The following is a 24,547-nucleotide window of genomic DNA, read 5'->3' as shown; positions in this document are numbered from 1 at the left end:
GCTTTCCACTCTGTCCAAACAGCACTTTCTAATTAGTAATTATTATAAATTACACTAACTAAAACATTTGTAACCTGACCAATTACAAGGTAGCTATTTGAGGGTTTTTAAACAAAGAGATTTTTTCCCTATCCTGATTTCAGGTCCCACTCTGGACACTTGCTTTTGATTCCAGGACACTGAGGGCAGGGTGCTGCCGAATATCCAGGCCGTGCTGCTGCCCAAGAAAACCAGCGCTCCGGGCACAAAAACCAAGTCAATCTGCCAGGATTTTATCAAATACCCAAAGGCTCTTTTCAGATCCACCCACACTATCTGAAAGGGCTGATTACTGTCTGAAGTCTGCTGTACCCACACCTCTGTCTATCCCTCTTCATCTAGAACAACCAGCGTCATCTTCCATTCCTTTCACCATCATGCGTTTAACTCGCTTCTCCTTTTAGACAGTCAGATATCAATGTAATAATGAAATGATCTGTGTCAGTGCTGGCCATTTCCCTGTCCTGATTTCAGACCGCACTCTGGACACTTGTTTCCCATTCCAGGACCTTCTTGTATTAATATTCAGCACCACCTGTCACTCAGAAACTTGTCTCAATGAACCGATCCTTTTACTGAACTTCCAACTTCTGCTGTCTATTTCTCGAAGGAGAGAGCAGCTCACTGTGTAAGGATGTGAGGGGAATGTAACCCGGCTGCTGGTGAGAAGGTCCCGTCTTCTCAATCAAAAGCCTTTTATTTTACTTCAGTGATTCCCAGATTCCCAGCTGGTCCGTTGAGGATTTTGTTTTCACAGAAATAACTTGTTAAATACAAATCTGATTCCAACACATCAGTAACAGGACAGAATGGGAACCTTTTAAAAGGATGAAGCAACTATTTCAGTGGCTTCTCACTGTCCCCCTGAAGCCTGTGTGAAGGGGAATTACCAATAGTCTGTAATTTATTACTTCCACACCGAGTTTGAGTTATTTGTCGCGTGAAAGATTGCTGAACGGAGTCTTTTACTGTCAGTTACAGATAAGAAGTTGACAAAAATTGGCAAAATAAAGCTGTTCATAAAATAGCGCCAGCAATTTGAGTCGGTAAAAGCAGAATTGTGTTTTAAAAGCTTTTTTTTAAATCATGATGGGAAAATAGATTTTTATGTACTTTTCCAGTTGATCACTTCTTTTCCACAGTGAAATTGGCGGCTTTCACGAATTCAAATATTCTGCCAGGTTGACAGGTTCAGCCAATGATTTGCTGTATTTTGTGCTTCGAGGTTCTCCGATTGGATCGTTCATTTTATTTAATGGCCGTTGGCCTAATGGCTAAGGCGTTTGATTTCAGTGTATTTCATGATGTTATCAGAAGATTGCAGGTTCGAGTCCTGCCACGGTCATTTTGACCCAAAGGGATTATGCAGGGCTTTGGGGATTGAGTCGGGGACTGAACAGATTGGAAACCCGACATGGACTTGATTGGGCGAATGGCCTCCTCATGTGCTGTCACTGACTTTATGAGAAGAGGGTGACCAATCAGAAGTGGGCTGGGGTGACAGCGGGCTCAAACTGCAGGAATTCCAGGTCCCTGAATGACTGAGCTGAAACTGATCAGTTTCACTGCAGGAAACACCGTCTCGGGGGAAATAACATAAGAAATAATTCCATTTGACTAATTATTCAATTATAAAACAATGGGCAGATGTGAAGGTGTGATGTTACTTTTCACTGTGAGGGGAGAATCCGCCATCTGGATAAATCAGCAACTTTATAACATCGTCTGTACGTTTAGAAAAGAAACGATGAAAACTCTCACCATAACCCTGGTGCAGTGGAAAGGCTCAATTCAGAGATTGGAATATAACGAGAGCACAACATAAATCATTAACTGTTATTTCCGGCATAAAACACACCCCAGCTCCCGTTCCCAGGTCACTGCTGTCGCTATGAGGCGGTGGGTGACTCTGAAAAGAGAGTTTGTTTTGTGTTTGAGAGAAATGGTCGAGTTTTTTGACTGCCGAATCCACAGGGAGTGCGGCCCTGCCGTTTCAGAGCAGACACCACATGGTTACATCTTGCGCTTGACCTGCTCAATGCAGGTGACCACTTCACTGATGCTGCATTCTGCAGGAAAACCACAAAGATCCTCCCAGGCAGTGAAACTCATCTTCCCAGAATCTCCATACCAGATTGAAACAGAAAACATAGACAGTGAGAAAGTTCCAGAGAGTTACTTAAAATTAAAACCAATTAAATAAACCAATTCTAGAGAGATGTAGGTGCAGCTTTTTTAGAGAGATTGTGGGTGGCTCTTAAAAGAGCCGTTGTGTTTCGAGTGTTTTCACTACATGGTGGAGTTTTACTTGGAGTTGATGTAGTTGGTCACTCACTTTGTCCCTTCTCACATTCCGAGCGCTTTGTTGGGTGGAAATGTTTCTTCAGGCAGTTTCAACAGCTCAGAGTCGACATTGAGTTAGAAACCAGAAATGGGAGTACGGGACACAGACAAGGAATTGAGGCTGAACCTTTATAAATCTCACTGGTTATAGGCCTCAGCTCGAGCATTGTGTCTAATTCCATGTTCCACACTTTAGCAGGAATGTCAAGGCCTCAGAGAGGGCACAGAGGAGATTTACTAGAATGGTATCAGAGATACAAGAATTCAGCAAATGTGGAAAGAATAGGGGTCTGGGGTGTGTGAAGCAGGGGTCCTTCTTCTTAGAGCAGAGATGTTAATGAGGCAGTTAATAGCTGTGTTCAACATTGTGAAGAGTTTTTATAAGAACAAAGAAGTTTGACTACAATTAGACAGAGCCTTCGTGAGATCACACCTGGAGCACTGTGTACAGTTTTGGTTCCCCTTATCTAACGAAGGACATTCTTGCCTTGAAGTGTAACAAAGTGTCACTCGATTGCTTCCTGGGAGGAGGGAATTGTCCTATGAGAAGAAATTGAGTCGACAAGGCCGATATTCCTCGTACTCGGCCCTGTGGGACTGGGTCGGCCCGGACCTGCTGGAAGTATACGAGAGGATGCTCCTGGCCGGCAGCATGTCAGAATCCATGAGGAAAGGCATCATCACCCTGATTTACAAGCGGAAGGGGGAGAGGGCAGAAATCAGCAATTGGCGGCCCATCTCACTGCTGAATGTTGACTACAAGATTCTGTCCAAAGTCATAGCCAGTCAAGTCAAGTCTGCTCTGGAGTTGGTGATCCACCATGATCAGACCTGTACTGTACCCGGCAGGAAGATCTCTGATAGTCTCGTGCTACTCAAGGATACGATCGCCTACGTACGGGACAGGAGGGTGGACACCTGCCTCATCAGCCTGGACCAGGAGAAGGCTTTTGACAGGATATCGCACACCTACATGATGGATGTGCTTTCCAACATGGGGTTTGGGGAGGGAATCTGCAATTGGATCAAACTGCTCTACACAAACATCAGTAGCGCAGTCTCAATCAACGGGTGGGAATCGGAAAGTTTCCCGATCAAATCTGGAGTCATACAGGGCTGTCCTCTCTCCCCGGTCTTGTTTGTTTGCTGTATTGAACCCTTTGCTGAGTCTATTTGGAAGGATGCGAACATAAGAGGGTTGACAATCCCAGGCAGCGGAGGCACTCAGGTCAAAACCTCCCTGTACATGGATGATGTCGCCGTCTTCTGCTCGGATCCGCTGTCCGTGCGCAGACTGATGAGCATCTGCGACCAGTTCGAACTGGCCTCGGGAGCCAAAGTTAATCACGGCAAGAGCGAGGCCATGTTCTTTGGGAACTGGGCTGACCGATCCATTGTCCCCTTCACCGTCAGGTCAGACTACCTGAAGGTGCTGGGGATATGGTTCGGAAGGGAGGGGCAGCGATCCCTCTCCATTGTGGGTAAGAACCTGGTCATCAGGTGCGAGGCACTCACGTTGTTGCTGTACATGGCGCAGGTCTGGCCCATACCCCACTCCTGCGCTGTGGCAGTCACCCGAGCCATTTTCTGTTTCATCTGGGGATCTAAAATGGACCGGGTCCAGAGGGACACGATGTTCAAATCTCTGGACAAGGGCGGCAAAAATGTACCCAAAGTGGCCCTCATCCTGATGACCACCTTCGTGTGCGGCTGCATCAAGCTGTGTGTAGACCTCCAGTACGCAAACTCCAACTGTCACTACGTGCTGAGGTTCTATCTGTCCCCGGTGTTGTGAAGGATGGGCCTGATCACATTGCCGCGGAACACTCCATGCAGTTGGGACGTGCCGTACCACCTATCCTTCGTGGAGCAGTTTCTGCAGGAAAACACCTTTGACCATCGGTCCATCAGGCAGTGGTCTGCATGGAATGTCCTCAAGGCCCTACGGGAAAAGGAGACAGTGGATCCTGTCGGATGGTTCGCCGAGCAGTCTGTCAAAGTCATTTGGCGGAATGCCTCATCACCAGAACTTTTAAACAAGCACCAAGATGTAGCTTGGCTGGTGGTGAGAAGGGCCCTCCCCATCAGATCCTTCATGCACACCCGACGTTTCGCCCCCTCCGCACAATGCCCCCGTGGTGGCTGTGGTGGGGAAGAGAGGGTCACCCACCTCCTCCTGGAATGTGTTTTCGCAAAGCAGGTGTGGAAAGAGATCCAGTGGTTTTTTTCGAGGTTCATCCCAAGCAGCTCTGTAACACAGGAGTCTGTGCTCTACGGGCTGTTCCCAGGGACGCACACCGAGACAAACATCAACTTCTGCTGGAGGACTATCAATTCGGTGAAAGACGCCCTTTGGTCTGCCCGAAAATTGCTGGTCTTCCAGCGCAAAGAGTTGTCCACCACCGAATGTTGCAGACTGGCACATTCCAATGTCCAGGACTACGTGCTGAGGGACGCACTAAAGCTTGGGGCAGCCGCAGAAAAGGCTCAATGAGGAAAGACCACTGTGTAAGCTCCCCCCACCAAGCTGAACTGAGGGGCTGGATCCATGGGAAGCCACTCGAACTGTATCGTTGATATTTTCAATTGCTGTAAATGTAAAACTGTAATTGGCATGACAATTGTGAAATGGAAGGGTTGTGAAGAAACTCATGACAGTATTGAAGGAAACTGATCTCCCTTGCAATGTTTGTATTTTTTGGTGCTGTTTTGAAACTGTTTGGCAATGTAATTTTTACAGATTTTTATGAATAAAGTATATTTTGGAAATAAAAAAAAGATATTCCTCAGAATTTAGAAGAGTGAGAGGTAATCTTACTGGCACCTAAAAATCTTAAGGGATTTAACAGGGTAAATGCTGGGAGGATGTTTCCTCTGGCTGGGGAATCTAGAACTAGGGATCCCAGTCTCAGTATAAATGGCTCAATCATTTAGGACTGAGAAGAGGAGAATTTCTTTTCACTCAAAGTATTGTGAATCTTTGGAATTCTCTACACACAGTGGTTAGCACCGCAGCCTCACAGCTCCTGTGACCTCGGTTCTGTTCAGGGTATTGCCTGTGCGGAGTTTGCAAGTTCTCTCTGTGACCCCGTGGGTTTCCGCCGGGTGCTCCGGTTTCCTCCCACAGCCAAAGACTTGCAGGTTGATAGGTAAATTGACCATTGTAAATTGCCCCGAGTGCAGATAGGTGGTAGGAGAATGGTGGGGATGTGGTAGGGAATATGGGATGAATGTAGCATTGGTATAAATGGGTGATTGTTGGTCGGCACAGACTCGGTGAGCCGAAGGGCCTTTTTTAGTGCTGTATCTCTCTGTGACTCGAGAGATGTGGATGCTCAATTATTGGGTATATCCAAGAGAGAGATCGATAGGCTTTTGGATACTAAGGGAATCAAGGGATCTGTGCTAGTGTGGTAAGATGGAGTTGATGTAGGAGATCAGCTGTGATCTTATCTGAATAATAACAGAAGATTCTGGAAACGCTCGGCAGTTCCAGCAGTATCTGTGGAGAGAGGAAAGGAGGAGCAATGTTTCAGGTCTATAGAAGGGTCACAGAACTGGACCATTAACCCGAGCTTCTCTTCTCCACAGTTGTTTCCGGACTGGCTGAGTGTTTTCAGTATTTTAGGCTTTTTCTTTCTGTATTTCATCCTTTTCCCATTTGACTATTTGCTGTGAAACTTTCAGCGTTGTGCTCAGTTCTTTGTGTCGTTGTGTTTTCTTTATTTGAAGTAATGTAAATAGTATCCTGAAATGAATTTGCCAAATGGTTGGGCAAATTGTTACAACCAGTTTTTGAGCAAGTTCTCCACATGCACAGTGAAGGATTCCTTCACATTTGTGAAGACCATACAGGACTTGCATATCGATAGCAATGCCGTGTCCATGTGTCATTTGACATTGCTAGACTATTCACCAATGTACCACCTCAGGAAGCCATAGATATTTGCCCTGCAGTGCTATATAATGGCAATCTCGACCCGTCACCATTGTGTGAATCAGTATTCATTGAACTCGGCAACTTGCACAGTTGAGTTCAGTTTTATTGACACCATGTATCGCTGGTGTTGCCATGGGATCCCCTCCAGGCCCAGCTCTCACAAACATCTTTGTTGGATTCCATGACAAACCTTTTATTTCAGGGATTGACACCTGACCTCCGACCTCTTGCATATTTCCAATATGTAGATGATATGTTTGCTATATTTGAATGCGCAGCTGCATGAAATAACTTCCTTGCACGTCTTCATGGGCTCCATCCTGCACTCAAATTCACCTTTGGAATGGAGCTGTCAAATGAGCTCCCTTTCCTTGATGTACTAGTTGAGAAATCTGCTAAGTGGTTTTCGACCACGGTCTACCACAAACCTACCTTCACTGGTCAATGCACGCGTTGGGATTATTACAGTTCCACGCGCTATAAGATTGGTCTTATCGGCAACCTCATAAATAGGGCTGAGCCATTTGCTCACCATGCAAGCTTGATGCTGAAATAGGGCGAATCAAAGACATCCTGCACTACAATGGCTCCACTGATCAGATCATTTCTATCTGTATATCACACAAACTTATAAATGGGCTGAAGGCCGTCATTTTGAGCCCTGAAAAGTGCCCAGTCTACTCAAATTACCCTGGAAGGGTAATTTATCCGCAGTATTTGAGTAACAGGTGAAGCTCGCTATTTCCTGCTGTTACTATGCAGGAGCAACAAGTGTGGTGTTCGCCACTAACAGGATGCTGCTGTGAAGCAAAAGAGACGTCCTGTCTATCACACAAATAAGTAACGTGATACATGAATTTCAATACCAGTGTGATGCTAGGTTTCTAGACCGTACATCCCAAAACTGGCGGATTGTATCAAATAACATGTCCCTTCCGCTGTTCGCAATGGGCCCTACCCAACCAACCCGTGCTTGCAAAACTCAAAACACAGTATCCAACATGAGATGTGATTCCACAATAGGACAACATTTGCTAAATAATTCTCAGTGTGCTAAGAATTACACTGACAACCGATTTAAGACTGTCAGTCGGGCTCGCAGTGTGGTGCATTGGTGTGGACTGTAAGCGACATATATTAATACACAGGGCCCTGTTCTTTGCAGATAGAAAGAACATGCACACACATTGTGCCAGTTTCAGCTAAACAAAATAAGTGACAGCATTCACTGGCTGATTCCTCAGGGCAATGCCCTGACCAATCAGAGTCAAGCTGCCTGGTTTAAATTTCAAACAAAGCTGGGCAGTTATCTGTCAGTTACCATAAACTGGTGCATTCTGAATGGCAATGCCTCGCCCAATCAGAGTTCACTTGCCAACCAATCAGAACTCTATTCTCATACAGAAGAAAGTTGTTGTTTTCCTTTAAATTGGTATTCTTGTGGATTGCCCTGCTGAGTGCAAGACAAAAACAACTGGCTACCAAAGTTTGGACAACATGTCACTATTTTCACGAAATGATTACTTTCATTTTCAATATAAAAATATAAAGCAATATGAGTGTAACATTTACAGACAAATTCTATTACCTCACATTGCCTGATTCTTTCACACTGACAGACTATGTGAACTACTGTCCCGATTTTGCAGTTCTCACTTCCAGTTAGCAAATGTCAGCAATCTGTGATACAGTGCAGTTTACAGATCAGACCGTCAATCACAACATGCAATAATTGTTCAGCTTATGTTGGACTGGTGGGATTTAGAAATGCCAGGAATTGAGATGAGCTGTTATTGTATTTAATTATTTGTTTCATGGGATGTGGACGTCGCCAGCCAGGCCAGCATTTATTGTCCATCCCTAATTGCCCATGAGAAGGTGGTGGTGAGCTTCCTTCATGAACCACTGCAGTCCATGTGGGGTAGGTACACCCACAGTGCTATTAGGAAGGGAGTTCCAGGAGTTTGACCCAGCGACAGTGAAGGAATGGCGATATAGTTCCAAGTCAGGATGATGTGTAGCTTGGAGGAGAACTTTCAGGTGGTGGTGTTCCCATGCATCTGCTGCCCTTGTCCTTCTAGGCAATAGAGGATGCAGGTTTGGAAGGTGCTGCCTGAGTAGCCTTGGTGCATTGTTGCAGTGCATCTTGTAGATGGTACACACTGCTGCCACTGTACGTCAGTGGTGGAGGGAGTGAATGTTGTGGATGGGGTGCCAATCAAGCATGTTGTTTTGTCCTGGATGGTGTCGAGCTTCTTGAGTGTTGTTGGAGCTGCACCCATCCAGGCAAGTGGAGAGTATTCCATCACACTCCAGACTTGTGCCTTGTAAATGGTGGACACGCTTGGGGAGTCAGGAGGTGAGTTACTCACCGCATGATTCCTACCCTCTGACCAGCTCATGTAGTCACACTATTTATAAGGCTACTCCAGTTCAGTTTCTGGTCAATGGGAACGCCCAGGAAGTTGATAATGGGGGATTCAGCGATCGTAATGCTGTTGAATGTCAATGGGAGATGGTTAGATTCTCTCTTGTTGGAGATGGTCATTGCCTGGTACTTGTGTGGCATGAATGTTACTTGCCACTTATCAGCCCAAGCCTGGATATTGTCCAGGTCTTGCTGCATTTCTGCATGGACTGCTTCAGTATCTGAGGAGTCGCGAATGGTGCTGAATGTTGCAATCATCAGCAAACATCCCCACTTCTGACCTGATGATTGAAGGAAGGTCACTGATGAAGTAGTGAAGAAGGGTGAGCCGAGGATACTACCCTGAGGAACTCCAGCAGTAATGTCCTGGAGCTGAGATGATTGACCTCCAACAATCACAACCATTTTCCTTTGTGCTAGGTACAATTCCAACCAGTGGAGAGTTTTCCTCTTGATTCCCATTGACTCCAGTTTTGCTCTGGCTCCATGATGCCATACTCAGTCAAATGCTACCTTGATGTCAAGGGCAGACACTCTCACCTCACCTCTTGAGTTCAGCTCTTTTGTCCTTGTTTGAACCAAGGCTGTAATGAGGTCAGGAGCTGAATGGCCCTGGCGGAACCCAACTGAGTGTCACTGAACAGGTTATTGTGAAGCAAGTGCCACTCGATATCACTATCGATGACACCTTCCATCACTATACTGATGATTGAGAGTACACCGATGCGGCAGCAATTGGCTGGGTTGGATTTGTCCTGCTATCTGTGTACAGGACATACCTGGGCAATTTTCCACATTGCCGAGTAGATGCCAGTGTTGTAGCTGCACTGGAACAGCTTGGCTAGGGGCGCGGCAAGTTCTGGAGCACAGGTCTTCAGTACCATTGCCGGAATATTGCCAGGGCCTGTAGCCTTTGCTGTATCCAATGCCTTCATTCGTTTCTTGATATCACCCGGAGTGAACTGAATTGGCTGAAGACTGAAATCTGTGATGCTGGGGACTTCAGGAGGAGGCCGAGATGGATCATCAACCAGGCACTTCTGGCTGAAGATTGTTGCAAATTCTTCATCCTTGTCTTTTGCACTGATGTGCTGGGCTCCCCCATCATTGAGGTTGGGGATATTTGTGGAGCCACCTCCTCCTGTTGGTTGTTTAATTGTCCACCACCATTCATCATTGGATGTGGCAGGGTGTCGATCTGATCCGTTGGTTGTGGGATCTCTTAGCCCTGTCTATTACATGCTGCTTCTGCTGTTTGGCATGAAAGAAGTCCTGGGCTGTAGCTTCATCAGGCTGACGCCTCATTTCAAGGTATGCCTGGTGCTTCTCCTGGCATGTCCTCCTGCACATCTTCATTGAATTAGGGTTGATCCACAGCTTGTTGGTAATGTTAGAGTGGGGGAATATGCCGGGCCATGAGGTGACAGATTGTGGTTGAGTGCAATTCTGCCGCTGCTAATGGTCCACAGCACCTCATGGATGCCCAGCTACGCATTGCAAGATCTGTTCAAAATCTATCCCATTTAGCACAGTGGTAGTGGCACACAACACAATGCAGGGTATCCTCAATGTGAAGACGGGACTTCATCTCCACAAGGATTGTGCAGTGGTCACTCCTACCAATACTGTCATTGACAGATGCATCTGCGGCAGGCAGATTGGTGAGGATGAGGTCAAGTATGTTTTTCCCTCTTGTTAGTTCCCTCATCACCGACTATTGACATGCTGTTCTCCCTTCGTCAGATACAGGAGAAATGCCGTGAACAACAGATGCCCCTCTACATTGCTTTCATTGATCTCACCAAAGCCTTTGACCTCGTCAGCAGACGTGGTCTCTTCAGACTACTAGAAAAGATCGGATGTCCACCAAAGCTACTAAGTATCATCACCTCATTCCATGACAATATGAAAGGCACAATTCAACATGGTGGCTCCTCATCAGAGCCCTTTCCTATCCTGAGTGGTGTGAAACAGGGCTGTGTTCTCGCACCCACACTTTTTGGGATTTTCTTCTCCCTGCTGCTTTCACATGCGTTCAAATCCTCTGAAGAAGGAATTTTCCTCCACACAAGATCAGGGGGCAGGTTGTTCAACCTTGCCCGTCTAAGAGCGAAGTCCAAAGTACGGAAAGTCCTCATCAGAGAACTCCTCTTTGCTGACGATGCTGCTTTAACATCTCACACTGAAGAATGCCTGCAGAGTCTCATCGACAGGTTTGCGTCTGCCTGCAATGAATTTGGCCTAACCATCAGCCTCAAGAAAACGAACATCATGGGGCAGGATGTCAGAAATGCTCCATCCATCAATATTGGCGACCACGCTCTGGAAGTGGTTCAAGAGTTCACCTACCTAGGCTCAACTACCACCAGTAACCTGTCTCTAGATGCAGAAATCAACAAGCGCATGGGTAAGGCTTCCACTGCTATGTTCAGACTGGCCAAGAGAGTGTGGGAAAATGGCGCACTGACACGGAACACAAAAGTCCGAGTGTATCAGGCCTGTGTCCTCAGTACCTTGCTCTACGGCAGCGAGGCCTGGACAACGTATGCCAGCCAAGAGCGACGTCTCAATTCATTCCATCTTCGCTGCCTTCGGAGAATACTTGGCATCAGGTGGCAGGACTATATCTCCAACACAGAAGTCCTTGAAGCGGCCAACATCCCCAGCTTATACACACTACTGAGTCAGCGGCGCTTGAGATGGCTTGGCCATGTGAGCCGCATGGAAGATGGCAGGATCCCCAAAGACACATTGTACAGCGAGCTCGCCACTGGTATCAGACCCACCGGCCGTCCATGTCTCCGTTATAAAGACGTCTGCAAACGCGACATGAAATCGTGTGACATTGATCACAAGTCGTGGGAGTCAGTTGCCAGCATTCGCCAGAGCTGGCGGGCAGCCATAAAGACAGGGCTAAATTGTGGCGAGTCGAAGAGACTTAGTAGTTGGCAGGAAAAAAGACAGAGGCGCAAGGGGAGAGCCAACTGTGCAACAGCCCCAACAAACAAATTTCTCTGCAGCACCTGTGGAAGAGCCTGTCACTCCAGAATTGGCCTTTATAGCCACTCCAGGCGCTGCTTCACAAACCACTGACCACCTCCAGGCGCGTATCCATTGTCTCTCGAGATAAGGAGGCCCAAAAGAAAAAGAAGTTCCCTCATCACCTACTGCAGACCCAATCGAGCAGCTATGTCCTTTAGGACTCGGCCAGCATGCTCAGTAGTGGTGCTACCGAGCCACTCATATTGATGGACATTGACATCCCCCAGCCAGACTACATTCTGCGCGCTGTTCCACCTCAGTGCTCCCTCCAAGTGGTGATCAACATAGAGGAGTACTGACTCATCAGCTGAGGGGCGGGGAGAGGGTGTGGTTGGGAGGGGGTGGTAGGTGATAATCAGCAGGAGGTTTCCTTGCCCATGTTTGAACTGATGCCATGAGTTAGCCCAAACATTAGTTACACCGTTATGTCAAATCAGTCTGTCTGTTGCCCTGTACATGTCAGTGAGAATCATTCTCAGCGCTCAGAACTCCCAGAAAAAGTAAAGTGGAAAAATGTCATTTCATAACCCAAAGGCTCTTTTCAGAACCACCCACAGTCTCTGTGAAAGGATTAGTTACTGTCAGGAGGGAGTCTGAGATGGAGTATTTGTAAAAGTGGATTGATCAGTTTCACATCTGATGAAAGGTCACTGACCTGAAACGTTAACTCTGCTTCTCTCTATACAGATGCTGCCAGACCTGCTGAGTATTTCCAGCATTTCTTGTTTTCATTATAGCACAGAGTTCCCATTTCAAAGTTACAGAATTAACCACAATAATGTACTCTGAGATTCAAGTTAAATACCAGCCCAATATTGACACACATTATGAGTTTATAAGTTTCAGTATTAATTCCCATAGTGCATCCTGACATATACATTAGATATAACATAAGAAATAGGAGCAGGAGTAGGCCATTCGGCCCCTCAAGCCTGCCCCGCCATTCAGTAAGATCATGGCTGATCTGCCCCAGACCTCAGTTCCTCTTTCATGCCAGCTCTTCATAGCCCTCAACTCTCCAATATTTCAAAAATCTATCTACTTCCTCTTTAAATACTTTCAGTGATCTCGTCTCCACAACTGTCTGGGGTAGATAATTCCAGACATTCACTACCCTCTGAGAGAAGAAATTCCTTTGCATCTCAGTTTTAAATGAGTGTCCCCTTATTCTGTAACTATGTCGCCTTGTTTGAGATTCCCCCACTAGTGGAAACATCTTCTCAACATCGACCCTGTTAATAAAAACAAGAAATGCTGGAAATACTCAGCAGGTCTGGCAGCATCTGTGAAGAGAGAAGCAGAGTTAATGTTTCAGGTCAGAGGCCCTTCTTTACCCTGTTAAGCACCCTCAGAATCTTGTTTGTTTCAAAAAGATCACCCCTCATTCTTCTGAACTCGAATGAATAACCTGTTTCGCCGTTCTTGATAAGTCAACCCCTTCATCTCAGGAATCAGCTGAGTGAATCTCTTTTGAACTCGTCCAATGCCAGTACATCCTTTCTTAAGTCTAAATCTCAAGTGCGTCATCAGATTGAGAGAATCTGAAAGATAGTATAACCTGAGATACAAACTGAGAATTCAGTTTAAAACTCCCCCTGGATTGTGAAAATAAAAGATCCAATAGCAATTTAATTTGTAAAGACTGTGCGTTGGATCACATTCCAGCCCTCATCCAGTATCAGACTGGAAGATACTGTAGCAATTCCATCAGTGCAGACTCAGCTCGACATTGCAGAGCAGGGAACATATTTAAACAACCCGGTACACTTTTACACAAGATGGATCATATTTACACAAGTAAGAAGATCTTTAACCAACAGGGAACCATTTTACACAATAACAGAGAACATCTTTACACAACAGCGAATACAGTAACACAACAGAGAACATATTACACAGCAGGAAAAATATTTTAAAAACACAGGGGACATCTTTACACAATAGAGAACACGATTACATAAATCATTGGTCTCTCGCTGTCTCTGCCTGGTTTTCTGTGCGTCTTTCTCTGTCTGTTCCTTTCTGGGTCCTGATAATCTCTTCCTGGTTTTCTGTGTGTATTTCTCTGCCTGTCTCATTGTCGGTGCTGTGACTCACTGTCCTTGTGTCATTGTGAAATGAGGGTGAGTCCGTCAGCACGTGTGTTGCTGAGTCTGGGATTCTTGAGCATTCAGACGACAATCCTATTTTTATAAAAACATTGGGGAAATGAACATATTTCACTAACAGGCAGTTAAAACTAAAACAGTAGTTAGCAGAGTGGCGCAGCGGAAGCGTGTTGGGTCCATAACCCAGAGATCAATAGATCGAAACCATTCTCTGCTATTTATGTTCGGTAGTAACACAAACAGTTCACTTTTAAAACATCATAACAAGATGCTTCCTGAGGCACTCGACTGCAATCAGCTTTTTTCTTCTCGTGAACACATCAATCAGTAACAATTCACTTTTGCTCACACGAACACAAGCTGCACAAACTGCAAACACGGACCAGCCGTGTCTATCCCCCTTTGTCAACCCCTTCCTGCAGAGCCTCTGCTCCACCACCAGATGGTGATGTTGGCCACAATAAAACCAGGGCAAATGGTCACAGTTAGGAGACGGTCAGCAACAGAAAATAAAACAATAATAGGGAAAGCCTTTACACAACAACAGGGGACATCTTTACACAACAGAAAACATATTTACACAACAGGAAATACCTTCAGATAACAGGGAGAACACAATCATACAAATGCCTTGTTTCTCCATCTCAGTCTCGTTGCCTCTCTCTCTGTCCCTCACTTTTGCTTCCTCATCGTCCATTCTTGGTTTTCTGTGTGTTTTTCTCTCTGTCCCGTTGTCGATGGTGTTACTCAGCGGCCTTGTAACATTGTGTAGCCAGGCTGAGCCTCCCAACACCTGTGTTGCTGTAATAAAAACAGAAAATGCTGGAAATGCTCAGTAGGTCTGGCAGCATCTGTGCAGAGAGAAACAGTTAACAGTTCAGGTCGGTTTCCTTAGCTCACATTAACTTTGTTTCTTTCTCCACAGATGCCGCCAGACCTGCTGACTATTTCAAGCATTTTCTGTTTATGTTTCAGATTTCCAGCATCTGCAGTATTTTGCTTTTGTACGTGTGTTGCTATGTCTGGGACTGTTTGAGTGCAATGCTATTGCTTTATAAACAGCGTTGAAACAAACATTTATCTCGCGAACACACAGCACGAACACACAGCTGGATATAAACAGCAGCCTGCAGCAGAGGGCGCAGTGGAAGTTTATTAACACAAATAATTCACCAACACTATATTTACTGCTGCCCACAATCACACCATGCTTCATCTTAACACGTTTTAATCTTAATTTACATCAACTTCTTGCTTCCAACAAACACTTCAATTTGGAACACAGCTTCCAAATCACCTTTATTCACAAACCCGAACACAAGCTGCAAATGCTGCAAACACACACCAGCCCAGACTTTCCCCTTTCTGTCAACCCATTCCTGCATCACTGCCTCTCCATCAACAGTTGTCGCTAGAATCATACAACCATAGAATGGCTAAGGCACAGAAGGAGGTCGTTCAGCTTGTCGAACCCGTGCTGGCTCTCTGTTGGAGCAACTCACCTCGTCTCACTCCCCAGTCAGTTCAATTTTGGTGGTGGGAAAACTTCTCGAAAGAATAATTCGGGACAAAATTAATAGTCCCATGGACAAATGTGGGTTAATTCAAGAAAGCCAGCATGGATTTCTTAAGGGAAAATCATGTTTAACTATCCTTCTGGAGTTTTTTGATGAGGTAACAGAGAGGGTTGATGAGGGCAATGCTGTTGATGTGGTGTACATGGACTTTCAAAAAGTCTGGCAGCATCTGAAAGGTCACTGAGCTGAAACATTAACTCTGTTTTTCTCTCCACAGATGCTGCCAGATCTGCTGAGTACTTCCAACATTTTTTGTTTATATTTCAGATTTCTAGCATCTGCAGTATTTTGCTTTTATTGACTTTCAAAAGGAGTTTGATGCAATGCAACACAACAGACTTGTGAGCAAAGTTATAACTCATGGAATAAAAGGGACAGTAGTAACATGGATATGGAATTGGCTGAGTGACAGGAAACAAAGAGTAGTGAGCAATGGATGTTCTTCGGACTAGAGGAAGGTTTGTAGTGGAGTTCCCCAGGAGTCAGTGTTGGGACCCTTGCCTTTCCTGATATATATTAATGACCTAGACCTTGGTGTACAGGGCAGAATTTCAAAGTTTATGGATGATACGAAAATTGGAAGCATTGTGAACTGTAAGGATGATAGTGCAGAACTTCAAAAGGACATAGACAAGTTGGTGGAATGGGAGGACAGATGACAGGTGAAGTTCAATGCAGAGAAATGTGAATTGATTCATTTTGGTAGGAAGAACATGGAGAGACAATACAGAATAAAGGGTACAATTCTAAAGGGGGTCCAGGAGCAGAGGGCCCTGGGGGTATAAGTCATTGATTGAGAGAGCGGTTAATAAAGCATACAGTATCCTCGGCTTTAGTGATAGAGGCATGGAGTACAAGAACAAGGAGGTCATGTTGAACTTGTATAAGACACTAGACTCAGCTGAAGTACTGAGTCCAGTTCTGGGCGCACACTTTAGGAAAGATGTGAAGGCATTGGAGAGATTATGGAAAAGATTCATGAGAATGGTTCCAGGGATGAGGAACTTCAGTTATGAAGATAGATTGGAGAAGTTAGGACTGTTTTCCTTGGAGAAAAGAAGGCTAAGAGGAGATTTCATAGTGGTATTCAAAATGATGAGGGGTGTGGACAGAGTGGATAGGGAGAAACTGTTCCCACTTGTGAAAGGATTGAGAACGAGAGGGCACAGATTTAAAGTAATTGGTAAAAGAAGCAAAAGCGACATGAGGAAAAACTTTTTCACACAGCGAGTGGTTAAAGTATGAACTGCCTGAGAATGTGATGGAGGCAGGTTCAGTTGAAGAATTCAAAGGGGAATTAGACTGTTCTCTGAAAAGGAAGAATGTGCAGGATTATGGGGAGAAGACGGGGAAGTGACATGAGGTGAATTGCTCATTTGGAGAGTCAGTGCAGACATGATGGGCCAAATGGCCTCCTTCTGTGTGGTAACAATTCTGTGATTCTGTGATTCCAATATTCGAGTCATTTCTATATATGGTGGTCCTGACACTGACCCTTGTGGACATCACTGTTCACCATCTTCCATTCTGAAAAACAACCAAATATCACAACTCGCTTTTCTTGATATTTCATCCATTTTTTAATCGAAGCAGATACTGACCCTCCTATTCCAGGAGCCTGAGTTTTGTTACCCAGCCTTTTATGTGGTAGTTTGTCAAACGCTTTCTTAAAATCCACATAGGCAACATCCATTGCTTTCCTTTCATCAACCTTTTCTGTTACTTCATCAAAAAAATCAGTTATTTATTAATAGATGCAGCACTGAAACAGGCCCTTCGGCCCATCAAGTCTGTGTCAACCAACAACCACCCATTTATACTAATCCTACATTAATCCTACATTCCCTGTCACATCCCCCACCATTCTTCTCCCACCTCTCTACACTAGGGGCAATTTACAATGGCCAATTTACCTATCAATCTGCAAGTCTTTGGCTGTGGGAGGAAACCGGAGCACCCGGCGGAAACCCACGCGGTCACAGAGAGAACTCAAATAATGAACTGATTGCCTCATTAGTTCTGTGAATAATACAATGATTTAATAGACAAAGATTTGAAACATTCCTGCCCATAAATCTTGATAACAGAGAGTGTGTGGATCTCCTGGCTCAGAATGTTTAATGGATACAGTCCTCATATCCGACAAGGAACCCCTGAACATCCACAGTAAAGACAGTGTGGATGAGGAAATGTAAGAGCCGGGAGCTGAAACTCAGGGACGGCCGAGCTCTCCTGTCATTGAGCTTGTGTGTCTGCTCTGCTCGCCGCACTTCCGGCTCTACTTTGTTTCCAATGAAAAGATGAAAAGGGCCGTTCGGTTTTCCTCTCACTGACAGCGTGTTTCACTCGGGTTAATATAACCCGGGACTTTTGCTGCTGAAATGAATTCTGCAAGGTCCCAGCAAACACACCAGCTCCCTCCTTTCTCCTCTCTTTCTATTGGATTGTTTTACCAGGAGGGGCTCAATAATAACAAACCCCCTGCAGGGAATGACCACAAATTGAGCATGTAAATGGGGCAAGTGGGCAGCTTTCTGGGTTCTAGGTTCTCCCTACCCCGCCGCTCCCTCCCTCCAGTCCAAGCCCCTCTTCGCTTTCTTTGGGACTTTGATGAGGGTGAAATGGGGAAAGTTCCCATTGATGTTTGAATGCTGTATTGCTGCAGGGATCTGCGCAGGCGCGATGAAGCCCCGCCCCCAGTGAGACGTCACAATGAGGAGTGGAGCGCATGCGCAGCCTTTCCCCAACCCAGTCTGTGAAGTCATTCACTCAATCAGGGGAAGATGGTTTAAATCAGCTGCGAATGGAGACTTCCCAGGCCTGGGGAAGGGAACAAACAGCATCTGCTTCCAGCAGCCACTGCTTTGGAACCTGAATGGATGTGGTTATTCTTGGACACAAAGAAAAGTGCAGCGAGCTTTTTCCAACACACTAAAATAAAAGCAAAATACTGCGGATGCTGGAAATCTGAAACAAAAACAAGAAATGCTGGAATCACTCAGCTGGTCTGGCAGCATCTGTGGAAAGAGAAGCAGAGTTAACGTTTCCAACATTCCGAAGAAGGGTCACTGACCCGAAACGTTAACTCTGCTTCTCTTTCCACAGATGCTGCCAGACCTGCTGAGTGATTCCAGCATTTCTTGTTTTTGTTTCGTGCCAACACACAGTCGGTACAGGATCACTCCCAAAGCACAGAGATACTGCCAGCTCATCAGTTCCACTGGAACAAACAAAAGAAGTAGTCAGACACTGATCCCAAAGTCAAGAGACACATTTTCAATCCAACAGTCAAACAACAGCAGGAGAGACAGAAGTTGTTTCCATTTCACTCCAATTCAGTACAGCTGATAGGTTGATACATCAATCGCAGTCCAAAAACAAACTCACTGTCAGATCTAAATAAACTCTGTCACCATGGCCACATTTAAAAAATAAAACTTGAAATTGAACAGACAAAATTTACCTGATTGAAAGGTACAGAATGAATGCAAGGAGGCTTCAAGGGGATTTGGACAGGGTAAGTGAATGGGCAAGAACGTGGCAGACGGAATATAATGTGAATAAGTGTGAAGTTCTCCACTTTGGTAGAATAAACAGAAAGACAGAGTATTTCTTAAATGGTGAGAGGTTGGAAAGTGTTGATGTCCAAAGGGACCTGGGTGTCCTTGTTCATGAGAAACTAAAAGCTAGTGTGCAGGTGCAGAAAGCAATTAATAATGCAAATGGTATGTTGTCTTCATTGAAAGGGGATTTGAGTACATGGTTAAACATGTATTGCTTCAATTGTATAAAGTCTAGATGAGACCGCACCTGGAATATTCTGTACAATTTTGGTTTCCTTATCTAAGGAAGGATAGACGTGTCATGGAGAGAGTGCAACGGAGATTCACCAGACTAATCCCCTGGGATGGTGGGATTGTCTTATGATGAGACACTGCAGAAACTGGGCCGAAATTCTCTGGAGTTTCGAAGAATGAAAGGTGATCTCATTGAAACAGACAAAATTCTTACAGGGTGTGACAGGGTAGATATGGATAGGATGTTTCCTTTGTCTGGTGAGTCTAGAACAAGGAGACACAGTCTCAGAATAAGGATAGGCTATTTGAGACTGAGATGAGCAGGAATTTCTTTACTCAGTGGGTGGGAACTCTGTGGAATTCTTTCTCCCAGAGGGCTGTGGAGCCTCAATCATTGAACATATTCAAGACAGAAATCGATAGATTTCTAAATACCAACGGGATCAAGGGATATGGAGATCGCAGGGAAAAATGGCGTAGAGGTAGATGATCAGTCACGATCTGTTTGAATGGCGGAGCAGGCTCGATGGGCTGAATGGCCTAATGCCCCTATTTCCTATGATCCCATGAATCCCAATAATGTACATCAGACGTTAGACCAAGTCATGCATTACATACCAGTTCAAAAATCCCACAGAGATTAAGACTGAAAGATACAGTATCAATTCCATTACTACAAAATGAAGGACTTGGAGCTTGCAGACCAGCCCATGTATAAGATTGAAAGTTATATTTTCATTCACAATCGTTTTCACAGAGCTAAATATTAAATAACAATCCACAACTTGTACAGGACTACCAAATAAAACCTACAACTGTAAAATACAGTTAATCCATATTTTAAATTAAACACAAGGCAAACAAATATTGAAACATCAAGAGAGCGGGAAACAGTGAGAGCAGAATGGAGCATAAAGAGCCCAGGAGAGGGAGCAAGAGTTCACTCAGAGAGCAGGGAACAGCGAGAGCAGATGCAAAAAAAGGCAAAGGAAAACACAATTAATGGGAGAACACTGAATGGTGTAGAGGAAGTGAGGGACGTTGGAGTGAATGTCCACAGATCCCTGAAGGTAGCAGGACAGGTCAATAAGGTGGTTCAGCAGGTATATGGAATCCTTTCCTTTATTAGCTGAGGTACAGAATAGAAGGGTGATCTGGGTGTCCATGTCAATAAGTCACTGAAAGCTGACATGTCGGTGCAGCAAGCAATTAAGAAGGCTAATAGTATGTTAGCCTTTATCGCAAGAGGATTTGAATACAGGAATAGTGAATTCTTGCTTCAATTGTAAAGAACCTTGGTGAGACCGCACTTGGAGTACTGTGTGCAGTTTTGGTCCCCTGACCTTAGGAATGATATTATTGCCACAGAGGGAGTGCAACAAAGGTTCATCAGACTTGTTCCTGGGATGGTGGGACTGTCCTATGAAGAGAGATTGGGGAAACGGGCTGTATTCTCTAGAGTTTCAAAGAATGAGAGGTGATCCCATTGAAACCCACAAAATACTTAAAGGACAGTCAGGGTAGATGCAGCTGAGATGTTTCTCCTGGTTGGGGAGTCGAGAACCAGGGGACGCAATTTCAAAATAATGGGGAAACCACTTAGAACAAAGAACAAAGAAAATGACAGCACAGGAACAGGCCCTTCGGCCCTCCAAGCCTGCGCTTATCCAGATCCTCTATCTAAACCTGTCGCCTATTTGCTAAGGGTCTGTATCTCTTTGCTTCCTGCCCATTCATGTATCTGTCTAGATACATCTTAAAAGACGCGATCGTGTCCACGTCTACCACCTCCGCTGGCAACGTGTTCCAGGCACCCACCACCCTCTGTGTAAAGAACTTTCCACGCATATCCCCCCTAAACTTTTGCCCTCTCACTTTGAACTCGTGACCCCTCGTAATTGAATCCCCCACTCTGGGAAAAAGCTTCTTGCTATCCACCCTGTCTATACCTCTCATGATTTTGCACACCTCAATCAGGTCCCCCCTCAACCTCCGCCTTTCTAATGAAAATAATCCTAATCTACTCAACCTCTCTTCATAGCTAGCGCCCTCCATACCAGGCAACATCCTGGTGAACCTCCTCTGCACCCTCTCCAAAGCATCTACATCCTTTTGGTAATGTGGCGACCAGAACTGCACGCAGTATTCCAAATGTGGCCGAACCAAAGTCTTATACAACTGTAACATGACCTGCCAACTCTTGTACTCAATACCCCGTCCGATGAAGGAAAGCATGCCGTATGCCTTCTTGACCACTCCATTGACCTGCGTTGCCACCTTCAGGGAACAATGGACCTGAACACCCAAATCTCTCTGTACATCAATTTTCCCCAGGACTTTTCCATTTATTGTATAGTTCACTCTTGAATCGGATCCTCCAAAATGCACCACCTCGCATTTGCCCGGATTGAACTCCATCTGCCATTTCTCTGCCCAACTCTCCAACCTATCCATATTCTGCTGTATCCTCTGACAGTCCCCTTCACTATCTGCTACTCCACCAATCTTAGTGTCGTCTGCAAACTTGCTAATCAGACCACCTATACTTTCCTCCAAATCATTTATGTATATCACAAACAACAGTGGTCCCAGCACGGGTCCCTGTGGAACACCACTGGTCACACGTCTCCATTTTGAGAAACTCCCTTCCACTGCTACTCTCTGTCTCCTGTTGCCCAGCCAGTTCTTTATCCATCTAGCTAGTACACACTGGACCCCATGCGACTTCAATTTCTCCATCAACCTACCATGGGGAACCTTATCAAACGCCTTACTGAAGTCCATGTACATGACAGCTACAGCCCTTCCCTCATCAATCATTTTTGTCACTTCCTCAAAGAATTCTATTAAGTTGGTAAGACATGACCTTCCCTGCACAAAACCATGTTGCCTATCACTGATGAGCCCATTTTCTTCCAAATGGGAATAGATCCTATCCCTAAGTATCTTCTCCAGCAGCTTCCCTACCACTGACGTCAGGCTCACCGGTCTATAATTACCTGGATTATCCCTGCTACCCTTCTTAAACAAGGGAACAACATTAGCAATTCTCCAGTCCTCCGGGACCTCACCCGTGTTTAAGGATGCTGCAAAGATATCTGTTAAGGCCCCAGCTATTTCCTCTCTCGCTTCCCTCAGTAACCTGGGATAGATCCCATCCGGACCTGGGGACTTGTCCACCTTAATGCCTTTTGGAATACCCAACACTTCCTCCCTCCTTATGCCGACTTGACGTAAAGTAATCAAACATCTATCCCTAACCTCAACATCTGTCATGTCCCTCTCCTCGGTGAATACCGATGCAAAGTACTCATTTAGAATCTCACCCATTTTCTCTGACTCCACGCATAATTTTTCTCCTTTGTCCTTGAGTGCGCCAATCCTTTCTCTAGTTACCCTCTTGCTCCTTATATATGAATAAAAGGCTTTGGGATTTTCCTTAACCTTGTTTGCTAAAGATATTTCATGACCCCTTTTAGCCCTCTTAATTCCTCGTTTCAGATTGGTCCTACATTCCCAATATTCTTCCAAAGCTTCGTCTTTCTTCAGCTGCCTAGACCTTATCTATGCTTCCTTTTTCCTCTTAGCTAGTTTCACAATTTCACCTGTCATCCATGGTTCCCATATCTTGCCATTTCTATCCCTCATTTTCACAGGAACATGTCTCTCTTGCACGCTAAATCAACCTCTCTTTAAAAGCCTCCCACATATCAAATGTGGATTTATCTTCAAACAGCTGCTCCCAATCTACATTCCCCAGCTCCTGCCGAATGTTGGTATCGTTGGCCTTCCCCCAATTTAGCACTCTTCCTTTAGGACCACTCTCATCTTTGTCCATGAGTATTCTAAGACTTACGGAATTGTGATCACTATTCCCAAAGTAGTCCCCTACTGAAACTTCAACCACCTGGCCGGGCTCATTCCCAAACACCAGGTCCAGTCTGGCCCCTTCCCGAGTTGGACTATTTACATACTGCTCTGGAAAACCTTCCTGGATGCTCCTTACAAATTCTGCTCCATCTAGACCTCTAACACTAAGTGAATCCCAGTCAATGTTGGGAAAATTAAAATCTCCTATCACCACCACCCTGTTGCTCCTACATTTTTCCATAATCTGTTCACATATTTGTACCTCTGTCTCATGCTTGCTGTTGGGAGGCCTGCAGTACAGCCCCAACATTGTTACCGCACCCTTCCTATTTCTGAGTTCTGCCCATATTGCCTCACTGCTCGAGTCCTCCATAGTGCCCTCCTTCAGCACAGCTGTGATATCCTCTTTGACCAGTAATGCAACTCCTCCACCCCTTTTACCTCCCTCTCTATCCCGCCTGAAGCATCGATATCCTGGGATATTTAGTTGCCAATCGTGCCCTTCCCTCAACCAAGTCTCAGTAATAGCAATAACATCATACTCCCAGGTCCTAATCTAAGCCCTAAGTTCATCTGCCTCACCTACTACGCTTCTTGCATTAAAACAAATGCACCTCAGACCACCAGTCCCTCTGCGTTCATCATCTGCTCCCTGCCTACTCTTCCCCTTAGTCACGCTGACTTCATTATCTGGTTCCTTACAGGCTTTAGTTGCTACCTCCTTACTGTCCACTGACCTCCTCATTTGGTTCCCATCCCCCTGCCACATGAGTTTAAACCCTCCCCAACAGCGTTAGCAAAAGCACCCCCAAGGACACATAGGACAGAGATGAGGAGAAATGTTGTTACTCAGAAGGTTGTGAATCTTTGGAATTCTTTACCCCAGAGGGCTGTGGAAGCTCAGTCATTGAGTATGTTTAAAGCAGAGATTGACAGATTTCTAAATACAAATGATATAAGGGAATATGAGGAAAGTGTGGGGAAAAGGGCATTGAAGTGGATGATCAACCATGATCATATTGAATGGTGGGGCAGGCTCGATGGGCTGAATGGCCGACTCCTGTTCCTATGTTCCGATGTTCCTAACTCCACATGATCGGCGAGGCACAGCTTCAGGCCGACTTGTCGGGTGGTGTAAACAGATATCACTGCTTCTGATCTTCACCAGAACAGAGTGAGATGTAACATTGATCATCAAACAGACTGTGAGAGAATACAACAGAGTAAAAGACTGTGGAATAACAAATAGATTTGATTGGAATGTTGAATTTTGATTGGAATGGATAAAACAGCAGATTAAATTGGGATTCTCATCATTATATTGATCTGGGACAGAAAAACGAAACTGATGGAAAGAAGGGAAGAAGGAAGAAAAGAAAGGATGGAACTGTTCAGTTTTTTTG

Source organism: Heterodontus francisci, unplaced genomic scaffold (genome assembly GCF_036365525.1).
Source record: "Heterodontus francisci isolate sHetFra1 unplaced genomic scaffold, sHetFra1.hap1 HAP1_SCAFFOLD_102, whole genome shotgun sequence".
In the NCBI taxonomy this organism is placed as follows: domain Eukaryota; kingdom Metazoa; phylum Chordata; class Chondrichthyes; order Heterodontiformes; family Heterodontidae; genus Heterodontus; species Heterodontus francisci.
This window is presented reverse-complemented; position numbering follows the sequence as displayed.